Source organism: Argentina silus (assembly GCF_951799395.1).
Source record: "Argentina silus genome assembly, chromosome: 6".
NCBI classification, from domain to species: Eukaryota; Metazoa; Chordata; class Actinopteri; order Argentiniformes; family Argentinidae; genus Argentina; species Argentina silus.
The window spans coordinates 13,896,453-13,908,304 of NC_139660.1; the positions used below are offsets into that span (position 1 = coordinate 13,896,453).

Here is an 11,852-nt window from a genome sequence, read left to right on the forward strand (position 1 = left end):
AGATGGCCAACCTGTGGTTGCCTGTGGTTACACAGATGATTGTCCAAAAAAACTTTGGTCACCCAGGATGAGACGAACACACTGAGACAACGGAAAAGGACTGGCAGGAGAACACAACTCAGATTTGGCACCAACCCCCCTCCCCCCTCGCCAACCCGCCTTTCTTCCCCTGTCTCTAGCAAGTGAACTTCTACTGCCCATAGTTTTTAACTCTATCTCCCAACTTTTCAAGTGTTCATCATCGTTAAAGGGCAGCCCTATCCCTTCAAATCCTAGGGCTAAGAAGAGTCGCTACAGTTATGGATCGGCCACGGAGAAAGTGAGGACGATGTCTTAAAGGGACAGCCAATGGTGGTTTATTGTGAAATGCCAATTCAATCAGTTTCTTGAGCACTTGAGGTGCGTATCATTTTTGGTGCTCTTGAGGACGAACCCCGACATGTTTATACAGTACCTACACATGACATAGGGACATAGCCCGGCCACAGTCACTCAGTCACCATGGAAACTGAGGAAACGCTTGCTGTTGCAAGAAGCTGTGTGTCCACAGTAATAACCATACCCCATGACTTTTTATGATCACTCCTCACTTTGTGTCATGGGTTATTGGTGCAATGTCTGCCATTTTAAACTGAGAGGTCTGATAGGCTTTAGTCTTCAGAAAGAACGGAATCACCAGATGAGGAATGAGCGTCTTATGGCTAATTGCAGCAAGTGGGCTCTCTCTGCAAATGTGTACAGTGACCAACACCCATTGTCATCAGTTATGACTTTTGTCTTATGATTAATTTTAACGTTTTTGTTTTTCTGTCAATACCAAACATGCTGCTTATCTCTTGTATGCTGTAAGTGTGACTCTTGGTACAGGAACTGACGATGAAGGAGTCGGGTCTGGCAGTAGATCGCGCCCAGGTGGCTGCGACTGAAGGTGCATTCACATGTTATCATTTCCCAATCTCTTCTCTTCAGCCTCCTCTGTACTCACAATTTTACTAGACATTAATTCCCCAAGTTTGCTTCGGGAGAGTGGTGTAGTCACCTACAGGTAGTAGAAAACAGAGCTGTACTTCCCCTTCACATTCTGTGTAGCTGGGTGGATAAACCAGATAATGCCCCCTGGCTTTTTGCTCCACTTTTGAGCAAATACCTCTGTGGATGACTGGGAAAAAGACTGCCATGTTGGGAGCTGGATGTGATGTGAAAGTGACATCCACCAATACAAATGACATGACAAAACTTTAAACATTTTCCCCAAATGATAGCAGGGCAGATTCTACGCACTATGTACATTTGTCTGATAAAAACAAGCTTTCAATTCCCCAATTTTCTGTTTTCTCAGAGGTCAGTGCTTTGGTATACACAGGAGTATGCTTTTAGAATGGATTCAGTGAAGAGTGTTTGATTGGTATGCACACTAACAGAGTGATGAAAGGAACTGTGTGTAGTCTTTCTTATTTCCAAAAAAGCCTTATTGTTATTGTAACATTATGAAACATTAATGTTGTATTATGATGACTATTGTTATTTTACTTTACATAGCTGACTTTTATTTTAGTTTTTGTTTAGTTTTTTAACAGAGATATTGTATTGCATTTTTTAAATTAGCAGCAAAAAACAAATGCTTATTTGTTCATATTATGTTAAAAGACATTCTATTTTTTCACTGTAGAAATGTTAAGTATAACATGTGTTTGTGTGTGTGTGTGTGTGTGTGTGTGTGTGTGTGTGTGTGTGTGTGTGTATATATATATATATACATATATATATACATATATATATATATATATATATATATATATATATATATATATATATATATATATATATATATATATATATATATACATATATACATATATATACATATACATATATATATATATATATATATATATATACAGTTAGGTCCGGAAATATTTGGATAGTGACACAATTTTTATAATTTTGCCTCTGTACGCCACTACAATGGATTTGAAATGAAACTATCGAGATGCAATTGAAGGGCAGACTTTCAGCTTTAATTCAAGGGGTTGAACAAAAATATCGTATGAAACGTTTAGGAATTGCAACCATTTTTATACACAGTCCCCCATTTTCAGCGGCTCAAAAGTAATTGGACAAATTAACATAATCATAAATAAAATGTTCATTTTTAATACTTTGTCGAGAATCCTTTGCAGGCAATGACTGCCTGAAGTCTGGAACCCAATGCTGGGTTTCCTCCTTTGTGATGCTTTGCCAGGCCTTTACTGCAGCTGTCTTCAGTTTGTTCGTGGGTCTTTCTGCCTTTAGTTTTGTCTTCAGCAAGTGAAATGCATGCTTGATCGGGTTGAGATCAGGTGATTGACTGTACTGTGAAGCGCCGTTCAATCAACTTTGCTGAATTTGGCTGAATCTGAGCGGACAGTATATCCCTAAACACTTCAGAATTCATCCGGCTGTTTCTGTCTTCTGTCACATAGTGACCCAGTGCCATTGGAAGCCATGCATGCCCATGCCATCACACTGCCTCCACCATGTTTTATAGATTATGTGGGATGCTTCGGATCATGAGCAGTTCCAAGCCTTCTCCATACTTTTTTCTTCCCTTCATTCTGGTACAGGTTGATCTTAGTTTCATCTGTCCAAAGAATGCTGTTCCAGAACTGGGCTGGCTTTTTTAGATGTTTTTTGGCAAAGTCTAATCTGGCCTTTCTATTCTTGAGGCTTATGAATGGTTTGCACCTTGTGGTGAACCCTCTGTATTTGCTCTTGTGAAGTCTTCTCTTTATGGTAGACTTGGATAATGATATGCCTACTTCCTGGAGAGTGTTCTTCACTTGGCTAGATGTTGTGATGGGGTTTTTCTTTACCATGTGAAGGATTCTGCGATCATCCACCACTGTTGTCTTCTGTGGACGTCCAGGCCTTTTTGTGTTGCAGAGCTCACCAGTGCGTTCTTTTTTTCTCAGAATGTACCAAACTGTTGATTTTGCCACTCCTAATGTTGCCGCTATGTCTCTGATGGATTTTTTTTTGTTTTTGCAGCCTAAGGATGGCCTGTTTCACTTGCATTGAGAGCTCCTTTGACCGCATGTGCGTTCACAGCAACAGCTTCCAAATGGCACACTTGGAATCAACTCAGACCTTTTACCTGCTTAATTGATCAAGAAATAACAAAGGAATAGCCCACACCTGTCCATGAAACAGCTTTTGAGTCAATTGTCCAATTACTTTTGGTCCCTTGAAAAAGAGGGGGCTACATATAAAAGAGCTGTAATTCCTAAACCCTTCCTCCAATTTGGATGTGAATACCCTCAAATTAAAGCTGAGAGTCTGCACTTTAAGCCCATATATTATATAACTGTAAGTTAAGTTATATATATTATATAACTGTAACTTGAATATGTTTTGGTAAACAGCTAAAATAACAAAAATTGTCCAAATATATATGGACCTAACTGTATATATATATATCATACATTCACACATACATATATATTTAAATGCAGAATATAAAGATATATCCAAACTAGTATGAATTTCTTTTTTTTTCCTTTTTTTCTTTTTTTGTACCACCAATAAACTTTGAAAAGCTCATGTAAAATTATTATGGATTTTTTTTCTTTATTGTTGTTTTTTGTAACCGTAACCTTAACCTTGGGAAATAATGTGTTTCTTTGGAAACAGTGAGGAAAGGTGTGTGGTCAAGTGCCACTCCTGCAGCCCTTTTTAATTCCTACCACTTGGTAGACCTGTGCCGATAAGGAGATGGTGTTTTTAATTGTTGTTGAAATTCTTATTATCATTAACAAGTAGTCATTAGTATTCGTTTGAGTATTATTTTTTTAAGTAGTAGATTAACTGGTCTACAAAGCATAACGTTTTAGGAAAATTGACATTATTACCCATTTTCTCTTAATTTGCTACGATCTCCCTCTGTCTGAAAAGTCCCTCTCATTTCGTTACTCCTTTTTATTTTATTTTTATTTTCAGAAATACTGTGATCATTCATTTGTTAGATATCAACTATGATCCAGAATATAATACCTGTAAATAAACAAATATATAGATTATATGTATTTGTGTAATTTGACCCTCAAGCTCTCTTACTTCAAATCAAGACTGAATTACAAAGATAGGGTTCTGCTAATTTCCTGGTGTTTATAAAACTTTTCTCCGTTTATAACATTCTTTCTCCAATCTGCTCCCTGCTCTGAAGTCCCATCTTATGTCCCATCTTTCTTTACCTAAACAAATATTCCACCCCCCACCTCCCAAAGAGTAGAAGTGCTAGTTTGTCAACTGCCTTCAAAGCCAAGATGTAGACTGTCCATTGGCAGGGAGACCAAAAGGAGCTTTGCTTCATAGCAACTGACCATAGTTAAATGGCACAGCCAATAAGGGTCACACTTCTTGGTTCCACTGCCCTAAAAATATTACATGATGTAATATGATTGTTGTTGGTTTTTTCCTAGCACATTTTAACCATTGTATAGATCCATACCATGTATTTTTCTTTTTCGCCATGTTTTGTTACGGGATGCAGAATGGATCAGGACTAAATGAAAAGGAGCGGTGCAACGCAAAGACCAATAGAAAGGAATACAAAACAATAAAGACTTGCTGTGAATTCACATTTCCAGCACATCCTTTTGAACAGTGGGAATCTTGACATGTTTCATATGAACAAAATCTTGAAATGTGGACATTTTTGGACAGAACTCAAAGACTAGTTAAGGGCCCATGCCAAAACCAAGACCATGGAAGTCTTTGGAAGCTTGTGCAACGTGTTACTCTTTGACTTCATGTAAAGATGCCAGACTTTTGACAACAGCAGCCAAATTACTGGAATATTCCACCAAGGGGGAAAATTAACAAAAGAGAAAATTACTACAAAAGAATAGAACGTATACATACAACAGCCAACAAAAATACAAAATAACCCAAACTCAAGCAAAATAGTTTTTCTTTGTATGAGGAGTGCTATCGCTTTCAAACTGTTACTTCTAACTGAAACAATAATTGGTTTAAAACCACTGTGTATGTAGATATGTTGACTTTGTATTAAAGAAATGTTGTCTGAAAACATGTTTTTTTGTGTTATTTTATTTGCCAGTATAATCTCTGCCTGTGTCTTTTTATCCAGATTACCCAGGCCAAAGTGAAGTAAGCCAGCGAGAATGGTAGAGGTACACACATTTAGTTCTGAATTTGAGAGTGGCCACATTTCCCTAGCCCCATCTCTCAACCTAATACCAAAACAAGTGGTGGGCTAGCCATTTGGCTGATTATTGTAAATATTGCATCTTTAATTACAGACTATCCAATGTTAAAATTAAAAATGACATACAATGTTACAAGGTCTGATCGTTAATCTGCTTCAACTACTTGTGTGCTTGCACAACTTCTGAGAAACCATATGGATTTTCAAACTTGTGCAGACGTTACACTTGAAAACCCCACTTGGAAAATCTAGAACACCTGATGAACACTAATCTATAAATCCTCCAGATCTTTGAAGTAAGTCTGCAGGGCATGAAAACACAAATTGCACTTGATTGTCATTAAATCTCTTGGTTTTGTGTTTCTCCAATATTTGTTCATTCATCTGATTCATAAACACAAACATTGTTTCCCTGAGCCCTGTCTAGGACTTGATAAATGTCACCAAGACAGCAGGCAGGTCGATCCAGAGGTGGGCATTAACCTTCACCTGTTGCTATTTGCTCTCCCGTATGTCCTTTGGTGTGCCTATCCCATTAATCTGTTCCATCATTGGCCTATCCACCGATCTGTTGTCCCCAAAGTATATAGGTCAGCTCATTGTGATGTGTCAATGCATTGACAAAATGTTAAATCTACATAGTGTTGTAATCTGTTATAAAATTGTTTATAAAAAAACAAGACAGCTTATGACAGCATTCATACAGAACCTAATGACATAACCTTCTGAAAACTTTAGTCAGTAAAGAAAACTGCTAGTCTAGACTGTCAAGGCTCAAATGTTTTACTTCTCCATGATTCATAACAGATTTAAATATGATGCCAACACCTGCTTGTCACCAGAAACGGCAATCTGTTCCAACATGTGGCCATTCTATGAGAGAAGTATCTTTCAGTTAGAGCATTATAACACACCACTGCATGTGTTATGTTCTTAATTGTGTGCTTCAACAGAAGTGTCTGGTGAGGTATGCCCTGTTTTTAATGACAAGCAGTCAGAGAGGCAGCGATTATGCAGTGATTCAAACAGCAGCTCGTTAGGACCCAGCTAAGCAAGCAATCAAAGAATCGATGTGACATTGGACCCAAAAGCCACAGAAATGTGTAATAAATGGCAAAGCGATAAATTGGATTATCCACAGCCCCGTGGCCAAACTCTCTGTTGCAAATGACAAATCAATCAAATCAAGCCTTTGAAAAACTAATAACCGGAAAAGGCCTTGTGTCGGGCCACTTTTGGGCCGCCCATCTATTTGCAATGTTGCCTTTTGTTCAATGGCTTTCTATAGAAGGTTTGATGTTCTGAGTTGTAAGATATCCATGACCTTTATTGTCAAGATATACAGATTTAGACAATGTATAAAGGATGTTCCATCTTTTTAACATGTTTTCCTGGTTTGGCACTGACCTTGGCTGTAGTTGATTAGCCTAGACAGTTTTTAGTTACATATGTTGCTTCCTTGGATATTAAGTAATCACATTTTTGGCCCTTTATGGGGTCAGGGCCAATTCAGGAAATGTTGTTTAAAGAAGTGGAACATCTCTTTAAGGATATTATTAGAGGGGTCCTCATACAGATTCACCAATGAAAAGACACAGCTTCGTGCTAAATCTTATTTCCATGTGAAAGGGCTAGATGTGATATCAATATCAATTGTTTCATACTATACTGTAGTAGATGGTGTCAAACAGTTCCATGAAATCATATTACTAGCATCACATAGACTGGGCTGTGGAGAAATAAAGGTAAGACTGAAATGCTCTCCACAATTCAATCATATGCAATCAACATTCGTATTAACCTGTCCGTTTTGAGCATGGAGTTAAGTGATTTACATATATAAGCAAAAGATCTGCGTTCTCTCACGTCTCCGAAATCTAAAGTTCGGCAGCTGCCTGAAGCATGATGATGACGAGCTCTCTCATGGGGCTATGCTGCCCTCTCCTGGATACCCTGTGGCATTTATCATTTTGACAGCCCGACTGAAGTGCAATTTCCATTTAATTAAATCGGAGATTAACATAGATGATGTATTGAAATGTGTTCTGTTTCTCTGGTGGCACTGTTACACTCTATGTAATAATTACTTCATCACTCAATACCTTGGCTAATGTTATTTTGCAAAGGCTTCAAGACATGCTTTTACAATGTGCACATTAATGACATTACTGCTACAATAAATTATGATTGACCATTTCCATATCATGAATTGATTAAAATAAAAATGTATGTTATGTATGGCTGTATGTCTATTTTGTATATATTGTTGTTGTAATATGTATTTCTCCTGGAGATACTGCAGAGCTAAGCGTGTCTGTGTCAGTGTCTGTGTGCATCTCCCAGCAGTGAAAGGGGACATTATAAATCTGCATCTCTACGAAAGTACTGTTTATGCCCCCCCCCCCCCCCCCCCCCACTGCTTCCCTCATCAATATGTCTCTCTCTCTCTCTCTCTCTCTCTCTCTCTCTCTCTCTCTCTCTCATCCCTCCTTCTCTCATCCCTCCTTCTTCTGACTGTGTCCAGGCCGAGCGACGCCATTGACTGATCACTCCCATTAAAGCTGGATCAAGTTATAGAGAGGGGGCCATCGGTAACTCCCTGTCTCTCTCTCCCTCTCACTTTCTCTACCTCCTCCAGTTATTATTATTTCCACTGTCCTCTTATGCTCTTCCTAGTCCTCTTTCTCCTTCCCTCCACCTTCATTTCTCACTCTCCTGCTCTTTCTGTGTGAGAATAATAGAAGTGTATATCTGCCGTTGTCTTGAGTGTCTGTGTATATCTTCATATTGTTTAATGACCTACTCCTGCAGTAGTTGCAGCTGCCAAACCGTACGCTGTTTTCTCCCTAATGCACACAGAACCAAACATGATGTACTTTGTTAAAGGTTGTTTGAAAAGTATCCTGTGTAATGGAATGTATTTGGCCAAGTGGTTAAGCAGAAATTGTTGTGCTCTATATAATCCTGTAAGGCCTTGATAAATGTCCATATAAGGGCATGATATGTTTTGGGGAGGAATTCCTGCTGAGATGACGAACGTGAAGATTATCTTTTGACTTGAACCTCCATTTAACAGTCATTGCCTTGGTTGGTCACCATCTCTCAGATTTTGTTTATAACTGTCATGAACCAAATTTGAAGAAATAGTGGTAGTGCAATCTTTGGGACATCTTCATCTTTCAGTCCTTCTTGCTTTCTCCTCAAACAACCTTTCTAGTTTTCTTTCTTAGGCCTCATATGCCTTTCATTAAGTGCTAGAATTACCCCAAGCAATGTCATGATCTTCAACAACACACAAGGATACGTATGTCCATTTAAACATGAGTGAATCTTATCCATGAAGATTCAGAGGGAAATTGAATCTCATCCCAGCCTACCTGAAACTTCGTACCTTAATACTAAAACAACTTTATAGAAGAGAATTGAGCAGCAGGAAAACCTGCATTATGTATTACCTCCATCCGCATAGAGCTGTGGTATGCAGATTTAAAAATAGCCTATTTTAGAACCTCCAACTCCTCACGCAATCCTTCAGCATTTTATAAAACATAGGCATATGCAGATACTACCATGGGATCTGGCTAGCTTGTGTGCTTGTTTGTTTTTTTTACGTCGCACTGGGAATATCCCTAACAATTAACTTTTCCAATTAAGCACATTTTAGTTGGACTCTGGGATACGCTGTGTGGTTCTCTCTACTTTTTAAGTGCAGTCAAACTATTTCCTTCAGAAAACAGAAGGAGCTAACAACCTCTTCCATTTAAGCATTCACACAACCCCTTGTGACATACTTATCACTGTGGCACTTATGTAGCTTTAATTTATGGGTGCATCCCATAATTCTAAGACCATGGGGACATGATAAATCATTTCCTGCTGCAGAGGAGAGGTTCCTTACCTTTAAAATGACATTATCAGTATAGCAGGGAGTGGAAATTAAGTAGCTGCATTACATCCATTACATAAATGAAAGTTCAACGCTGTCTTTGAAGGTTTTTTCACCCAAATGGGTGTCTTTGTCTGTGGGCTATATTGGAATGCTGTGTTTCTAGTGGGCCCTATTGAAATACACCCTTGTCACAGTAGCAAATAATGACTCATGCCTCTCAACTTGGAGTAATAATTGGCCTCTTCAGGTTTGAACACGTCTCTGGCAGAAGTGAGACTCTGCAGTGCAGACATTTTACAGTGGCTTCTCTTTCATGTAGGGAGGTGCATTGCACATTTCTGTCTCAAGGACGCTAGTAAGTAATTAGTTTATACTTTTCTATTGTTTCCTAGTTGTTTATCTGCACAGAGAGACATGGAATGTATGGTCCCATTGCTTGAATGCGCTTGGTATCATAACATAAACACGTCTGTTTTGTCTGTGCAATTAATGAGAGAGTTTCCCACAGGTACCTGATGGGAAGGTTCACACAGAGTTCATGAATTCACCTCTGTGGCAGAGAAGCACACCTCTGGGCTCCTGTTTGTTTCTGCTCTGCAAGTCTATAGCCCCTCATTTGGCAGAGAACAAAACAATGTGCTAGACGTGTTGATTTGACTTGAGTGCATGCACAGGTATGTGACTGGATATTAAAGGGATAGTTCACCATTTTATAAAAACAATGGGAGTGACAGGCGAACAAAAAAAAGTTCAGCATTCACTCCTCCACTCAGGTAGGGGCAGGTCTCGCTTGAACTTTGACCTCTCAGCTCTAGCCTCTCACTCCTACCATCAAGGATTGTTTTCTGTGCCTCAGGTAATCTGTTGGCTGCCAGTGAAGGGGTGGGGGGTTGACATACAAGCCTGTGGGCATTGACCTTAATGCAATTAGCTGCAGTATAGGCCCAAGGACATCCTCCAGGAATGCTCATTCAACTGTAAATAAGTGTTCCAGGCTGAGAGAGATTTGATTACCATTGACAATACAAGATCAAACAGCACAACACTGTCATTGTATCAGCCACATGTAAACACATGTAAATAGTAAGATAGTGGTAAAAAGTTTGCTTCCCACACAAGCATATCGTGTCTCCTGTCTCCAAAATACTCTACACTGGTGCCTAAAAAGGTACTCTTGTAAAAAGGTACCCACTCTTTCAGGCATGAAGTTATTTAACGGTAGCTACTTTTAGGATTTGGGGCCTAGTCATTCTCCAAAAATGTTTAATGTTGAAAGAAATGTAAAAATAGCAGTATATACACTAGAACATTCTGAACATTCTATATCCCTGTTGTAGGAACAGCAAAACATTTTTAAGTGATGAAAGATGAGTGATTGGCTCACTCAGCTCAGTGCCACTCTGTACCAGTGAGATTTAACAGTACTGGCCACTTTGTAGCAACATCTTACATCCCAGCTTAATCTTCATACTTTGGGTTTCCCCCCTGTATTAACGGTTATTGCGCTTAAATTAAGTACTTCTGAGGTAAGCAGCACACTAAGACATATGATGTGATGTAACAACTTTCAACTGCATTTAGTCATAGCATATTAGTAGCAGGCAAGCAAATACTAACTACTGAGGTTTCTGGTTTCTTTTCATCTTTGGGGGGGATAAAAGATAAGCCTTAAAACGTAGCTGGAGTCTCTCCCATTAAGCCTCATCAGATAACATACCTTTAAAGAGGACATACAGTATCTTAATATTATATAAAAGGCAGACTATTTAAAAGTGCAGTACCGACAACATCAATATGGCAATGATCTTGATCTAAAAAAGTTGCCACTGTGTATCTGTCAATTGCTTCCATCCATCATCATCCATCATTTGAAAATAGTGTCTTAGGATGTAGTTTGCCCCTGGAAGATGACCTTTTTCAAAAAAAGGCTGCTCAAGCATTCTTCAAAAGAAGGCTTTGGAAGTACGGTAGATACCTTTTAAATGGATCCAGCTGTTACACTTCAACTGGAAGCTTAATAGTTAATCTGCTAGTGAATCATCAAGATTCTGGCTGTGTCTGGTACCTCAGGCCATCCCTGTCTCTTCCAAAGGCATCACCCTTCTGTTATCATAAGAGTGTTTTAATTCACTGACAGTTAGGATGAATTGCTGCCGTGTGCCAATCCCCTAGCTCCCTGACCCTGACTGGGAGCAGTACTAAACACTACTGCAGGAATACTGCTCAAATGGAGCAATGCTGTAGTGTACAGTATCTGCTGACACTAAAATGATGGCTGTTGTAGGCTATAGGCTCATTGAATGGAGAAATAGGTTACTGCTGAGGTGGAGAAGTCCACTGATGCTTTTTGGGATTTGATTTCCATTTGTGTGCGTGTGTGTGTGTGTGTGTGTGTGTGTGTGTGTGTGTGTGTGTGTGTGTGTGTGTGTGTGTGTGTGTGTGTGTGTGTGTGTGTGTGTGTGTGTGTGTGTTTAAACATTTAAATATACTTTTCACACCTAAAATGCACATGAAATTTCAGAAAAAAACATTTAGCATCCCTCGCGGCCTGGAGTTCTGCCCAGAATATATGCTTGGATATGTTCACCGAGAGCCCTTCCCCCTTCTCTTCCGGGGACGGAGTTTATTTTCTTTTTTAAACCGTAGCGCCTATGGGGATAGTTTAGAGCGGTCGCTGCATAGCGTGCGGAGGATAGCGGTCGTTTCAAAGCGTAGGGAGGATATCGAAATGTATTTTGTGATATGGTCTCACTCGTA

The 11,852-nt window shown here is 39.2% G+C and overlaps 1 protein-coding gene across 1 annotated transcript in view; it reads left to right on the forward strand.

Moving 5' to 3' along the window:
• Nucleotides 1-1,599, forward strand: part of ptprsa (protein tyrosine phosphatase receptor type Sa) — a 140,193-nt gene extending 138,594 nt beyond the window's left edge. Inside the window, exon 36 of the mRNA XM_083672439.1 lies at nt 1-1,599. This exon is cut by the window's left edge and continues 653 nt beyond it. The gene's annotated coding sequence lies outside the window, so the exon portion shown is untranslated.
• The last annotated feature ends 10,253 nt before the right edge of the window (nt 1,600-11,852 follow it).